Source organism: Hordeum vulgare, chromosome 5H (genome assembly GCF_904849725.1).
Source record: "Hordeum vulgare subsp. vulgare chromosome 5H, MorexV3_pseudomolecules_assembly, whole genome shotgun sequence".
NCBI classification, from domain to species: Eukaryota; Viridiplantae; Streptophyta; class Magnoliopsida; order Poales; family Poaceae; genus Hordeum; species Hordeum vulgare.
The window spans coordinates 133,451,638-133,458,357 of record NC_058522.1 but is presented as its reverse complement, the minus strand read 5'-3'; positions in this window follow the sequence as shown (position 1 = coordinate 133,458,357).

Below are 6,720 nucleotides of genomic sequence, written 5' to 3'. Positions count from 1 at the left end.
TTAATTTGATATTCATTCGGTATTTTGATATGTTGTATGTTGTTTTTCCTCTAGTGGTGTTATGTGAACGTCGACTACATAACACTTCACCATAGTTGGGCCTAGAGGAAGGCATTGGGGAGTAGTAAGTAGATGATGGGTTGCTGGAGTGACAGAAGCTTAAACCCCAGTCTATGTGTTGCTTCGTAAGGGGCTGATTTGGATCCACTAGTTTAATGCTATGGTTAGATGTTGTCTTAATTCTTCTTTCGTAGTTGCGGATGCTTGCGAGAGGGGTTAATCATAAGTGGGATGCTTGTCCAAGTAAGGGCAGTACCCAAGCGCTGGTCCACCCACATATCAAACTATCAAAGTAACGAACGTGAATCATAAGAACATGATGAAACTAGCATGACAGAAATTCCCGTGTGTCCTCGGGAGCGTTTTTCCTCCTATAAGACTTTGTTCGGGCTTGTCCCTTGCTGCAAAAGGGATTGAGCCACTTGCTGCACCATTGCTACTACTTGTTACTTGTTACTTTTCGTTTGCTACGTTTCACCTCACTACACCATCACTTGTTACCGCTAATTTTTGTGCTTGCAGTTATTACCTTGCTGAAAACCGTTTATCAGAGCCTTCTGCTCCTCGTTGGGTTCGACACTCTTACTTATCGAAAGGACTACAATTGATCCCCTATACTTGTGGGTCATCAAGGAGTCCAGTCAAGAATAGCCTAAACTCATTCTTGGTTGATCGCAATACCATCCTTGGAGATCACATAACTAAGGCAAGTCACTTCGAGCAACCGGAACTCACACTTGGAGTATTTGGCATAAAACTAGTGTTCTCAAAGCTTTTCTAGTACAAGACGAAGAGGGTGAGCATGTTCTTCTTTATTCTTGGAATAACCAGGATATCATCCAGATAAACCATGACGAACTTGTCAAGGTGGTCCATGAAGATATAGTTCATGAAATGAGAGAATGTTTCTGGAGTATTGTTTAAACCAGAAGACATGACGGTGTACTCGTACGAACCATAGCGAGCAGCAAATGCGATCTTTGGAATATCTTTTTCATGAACTCGGATCTGGTGAAAACCCAACCTCAAGTAGAGTTTAGTGAATACATAGGAACCAACAAGTTGATAATGCAAATCATTGATCCGAGGAAGTATATAATTGTTTTGAATTGTTGCTTGGTTGATGGGTCTATAGTCTTGGACCAAATGATTAGTACCATCCTTCTTTCTGACAAAGAGAGAAGGTTCTCCCCAAACAGAGGAACTTGGACGAATGAATCCTTTGCGAAGTGAATTTTTGATTTATTCATTAAGTTCAAGGAGTTCATGAGGAGGAATCTTATAGGGTCGTTTGGCGATAGGAGTGTTCGATGACAAACTCTATAGCTCTAACACGGGGAACTCCTAGAAGTTCTTTTGGAAAAACATCTTCGAAGTCACAAAAAACTAGAACGCATTCAATCCTATCAAGAGGTGACGCGTTTAATGCATTTAAGCAATACATCCGGGATTTGGCATCTCCAACAAGATGAGCATTGTAGCTTACTATCTCATTGGAAGGATGTAGGAGATGGACGGTTTTTGTGGCACAAATGATCGAAGCTGTATGTCCTTTCAGCCAATTCATTCCCAGAATAAGGTCAGTATTGAAAGACTTCAAAATAATGGGAGAGAGATGGAATTCCAACGGTTCAATTTCAACGGTGATGTTGTCTCTAACCATGGAGGTTCGACATTGCCCCGCGGTGGTGTGTACCACTAGTGGAGTGTTCATCTCTTCGTATTTAATGGCATGCATGTATGCAAAATCTTCTCACATGAATGAATGTGATGCTCTTGAATCAAATAAAACAGAAGTTGCTACTGAATTAATAAGATAAGAAGAGTACGCATCACAGTACCAGGCTGGTCTTGAGCTTCATTCAGATCAATATGATTAGCTTGACCACGACCATAAGAAGGCGTGGTATTGTTGTTGCAGGGCTGGTTGTTACCACGACCAGTAGATGGCAGTGCAAGCTGATTCTGATTCTGGTTGCATTCCCTAGCATGGCGACCTGGACGGCCACACTTGAAGCACAACCCGTCATTAGGATGGGGAACAGGAGCTCGGGGTGGTGCAGTTAGAAGTCTCGGCTGTCAAGGTGCTCGAGGAGGCGGGCGAGGCGCAGCATAGGAAGGCTTTGGAGTAGGAATAGTTGAAATGGTACATGTTGTCGGGAATCCATATCCACCGCTTGTGAGAAGTATTCATTCCATGTTTACCTATGTTTACAATACATTTATATGGTTTTGATGCACTTTATATGATTTATTTAGATCTAACCCAGACTAGCCATGTTTTCAGCAGAATTAACACGGTGTTGTTTTTTATGCAGAAAATAAAACTTCTAGGAATCGCACAAAAGTTTTTAATGATTTTTTCTGGAGGAAATAAGAAATACCAGAGCGGAGAACCACCGTAGGGGAGCCACCTGTGGACTTGCAGACAACAGGGTGCGCCCACCCCCTCGGCTTTCCTTGATGGCTTGTAGGTCCCACATGGCTCCGTTTAGCGTGGTTCCAACACCCAAAAATCCTGTATATACAGTAACCGGTAGAAATAAACAAAGAACTTTCACTCCATCGTTGCAACTCTTTGTATCGACAAAAAACCATCTGGAGCCTTTACAGTACCCTCCGAGGAGGGAAGTCATCTCCGGTGTCGAACTTCATCATCTCGATGGAGGCCATGACATGGAGGGAGTAGTTCACGCTCGGGGTTGAGGGTATGTACCACTAGCTTTGTGTTTGATCTCTCTCCATCTCTCTCTCTCTCTCTCGTGTTCTTGAGATGTCCTGATCTTGATGTATCACGGGCTGTGTTAATATAGTTGGATCATGTGGTGTTCTTCCCTTTCCATCTTGTTGTAATGAATTGAATCTTTCCCTTTGAGATCTTGTTATGTTTGATTGAATATTGGATTTGAGAACACTTGATGTATGTATTGAATGTAGATATCCGCGTTGACAATGGGGTATTCTATTGATTCATTTGATATATGTTATGGCATCAACTTGCGGATTTCGGTGACCTTGGTGATCTATGCATAAGGGTGGATTGCATGTTTTTATACTACGTTCTCCGATTGAAATCTTGGGGTACTCTTTGAAGTTCTTTGAATATGATGGATCTGAAATGGTTTGATGCATGTGGTATAGTTAAATCATGGATACTTGAGGTGACATTGGAGTATCTAGGTGACATTAGGGTTGATTGATATGTATCATGGGTGTTAATTTACTACAAACTGTAGGGCTGTTTGTGACACTTATAGCAATATCCCAATATATTGATCAGAAAGAATAACTTTTAGGTGGTTATTCTACCTACACGAATTGTATCATATATTCTCTACTACTTATGAACTTTAAGTGATTCTTTGTTGCACGTTGAGGGATGATCATATTATTCTACTATGTTAGCAATGTTGAGAAATTGCACTAGTGAAAGTATGAACCCTAGGCCTTATTTCCAAGCATTTATACAGCATTTTGCTTGTTGTTTACTAATTATTATCTTGTTGTTTTTATTTATTCAGATTATAAAAACCTATATCTACTATACATACTACACTTGAATCACCATCTCTTCGCCGAACTAGTGCACCTATACATTTGCCATTGTATTGGGTGTGTTGGGGACACCAGAGATTTATTTTATTTGATTGGAGGGTTGTTTGTGAGAGACCATCTTCATCCGACACCTCCCACAGATTGATAAATCTTAGGTCATCCACTTGAGGGAAATATGTTGTTGTCCTACAAAATTATACACTTGCAGGCCCAACAACGTCTACAAGAGTAAAGTTGCATAGTAGACATGAAGCTCTTTTTGGGCGTCGTGAGTGCTTGAAGGTATATCTTTAGATCTTGCAATCAAATCTTTTAGTTTCGTGTTTTAACTAATTTGGTTTTATAAATGAAAACTACAAAAAAAGAAATGGATTTTAGGTTGCCTCATTTGCTTCGTCTTTATAATGTCTTTCGTGAAAATGATGATTCAGAAAATTGTGCTCAATTGTTAGATGAAGAATTTACAAAATGCTTAATGTGAATTCCTTCAATGATGAGCATGATAGTAATATTCTTAGTATGAATTCTTTCAATATCCATGATGCTAATGATATGCAAAGCCTCAAGCTTGGGGATTGTAACAGCCCAAGTGCAATTTCCAAACCTTTGTAATGTTTTCGTGAGTGAACCTTCCATGTTGTGCTCCATGGGTTTGATTAATCAAGTTTGCTTCACGACTTCCATTTGCATCATAGCATCATGTCATCATGCCATGCGTTTTAATTATTGCTCCTTGTTGCTTGTGTGATGTTGAGTGTGTGTTGATAGTGATGAGCTTGCAAGAGTGATAGTCATGTGCAAAAAGTCCTCCCGCAAATGCTTGAGTAAACCCCGTCTTCTTTAATACAAATATAGTGTTGGGGTGAGATGTTGTTTTGCCTTACACCATGCTAAAAATGTTACACATGTTGTAAATATTCTTTTGATAACTTAGAATCAAGTTTCACGTGTGTTATACTTTTTCCGCTAATTATTAAACCTGCAAATAGTTTCAAATGGTAATATATGTGCATTTTTCTGTCATTAAAATTGTCAAATCAATTTTACTAAATAGGGCCCATTTTTGGGAGTGAAAATATATTTTATTTTGTTCAAAACCTTCCTCTATTTTTTTTTGTGTTTTTTCCTTTTCTGGTTCAAATTAAAAATGCGTTGGGCTTTTTTTCTTGAGAGAGAGAGCCCGGGCCTTCGTCTCCCGAGCAGGCCCGCATCAGCAGTAGCAGCGCAGCCGAACGCGTAGCCCAGCAGCTTAAGCAGCAGCCGTGGCCCAGCATCGCTCCTCCCCCCACTCGTTTCCCTGATGTCGTCTCCTCTCTGCTCAGAGAGTGTGTCTACGTGTGCGTGCAACGTGAGCATCACGGACGCCCAGGCCGGTGCCGTTCCCCACTGCCCTATTTAAACCACTCGACGTCCGTGCCCCTCCTAGGGTTTCACCCTTTCCCTCGTGCCACCGCCACCTCTCTCTCCATACCTCGCCTCCTTCTTCCTCGGTCCTTGGAGCCTGGAGCATCAGAGAAGTGGCCAGTGCAGCGCCATCCGGCGTCATCGACGTCCTCGCCTCCAACCGTCTGCCTCCGCTCCATCCTGATGTCTCGAAGCTCCACATCGACGCCCTTGATCCGTTCCTGCAGGTAGGAGGTGGGGATTGTTGGACTCAAATAGTTCCTCGCCTGGGTTTTAGATAGGCTAGCTTTGCTTTCAGAATAAACCTCCTGATCAGGCCTCTTCAAGAGTTAGTTCAGGGGTAGACCGATTCTTAGGGTTTCTATTAGTATTTCTATTAGTTAGTTAGCTAGGTGCTGCCAGGATAAGCGCATGGGATGGCATGCAGGGCTTGCACGGCAAGCACATCACTCACACGATCCGAGCGTCGTGGGATGGCACGGCCGGTCTGCTCGGGTGTGGGTTGATCCATTCTTTGTAACTCAGTTTATATTCGGAATAGAAAGTGAAAAAAGTTGTACCAGTTCACAGCACAAAACTCTTGTTCTTCTTCTTCCTGCCGTTCTTTGTCAGAGAACTATTGCAAGAGAGAGAGACTAGCAGGCAGCTTTGGCTAAGAGCTCGCTGGAGCTCCTGGTTCCAACAAGTGGCATCAGATCCGTGTCGATCCAATGGAAACCATGGCCGGCGCGACATCCCCGGGAGGCACTCCAACGACTGCAAGCATCACGACGGCGAGGGGCACTACTGGAGGGAGCGGCAAGGACGGTGCCCGCTCCGTAACTCCAGACCGCGGTCGTAGCCGTGGTCACAGTCGCAGCCGCGGGCGTGGCAAGGAGACCATCGTGCATGAACGCACGATCTAGGAGCGCCTCGTTTCGGGCGGCACCACGGTATGGCCGATGCTCACACCAACGAATTACTTTGAGTGGTCCATGTTGATGCAAATCAATATGGAAGCAAACCTGATGTGGAATGCTGTCGAGGGAGAACCCTCCAGCGTTCCCAACGACAAGGCGGTGCTGGCAGCGATCCTGCGATCTGTTCCACCCGAGATGGTAGGAGCAATCGTAGTGAAGAAGACGGCGAAGGAGGCCTGGGACACAATCAAGACCATGCGCATGGGTGTTGCGCGCGTCCGCGAGGCAACGGTGCAGCGACTGCGTTCGGAGTTCGAGGCGATCACCTTCCGCGACGGCGAGACGCTCGATGCGTTCGGCATGCGGATCACATCGCTCGTCAACTACCTCCGCTCCCTCGGCGATGCTATGGAAGAGGTGAGAGTGGTCCAAAAGTTCCTGCGCGTCGTCCCGTCTCGTTACATGCAGATCGCCCTCGCCATCGAGACGATGCTCAATCTCAACACACTCTCTGTCGAAGAGCTGGTGGGCCGCCTACGGTCTGCCGAGGAACGCTACCTCACCAACGATCAAGGTGGAGGCAGCGGCGGACAGCTGCTGCTGACAGAGGCACAGTGGCACGCGTGGAAGAATCAGCGCGGCCAGGGCCAGAACGGCGGCCAGAGCGGCGGCAACGGCTCTGGCGCACCAGCGGGGCCGGATGGGCAAGGCGGCGCACAGAGTCGTCGCCGAGGCAAGCAAAAAAGCTGCCGAGGCGGAGGCCAAGGCGGCGCTGGAGGCGGCGGGCGCGACGGCGCGCCCA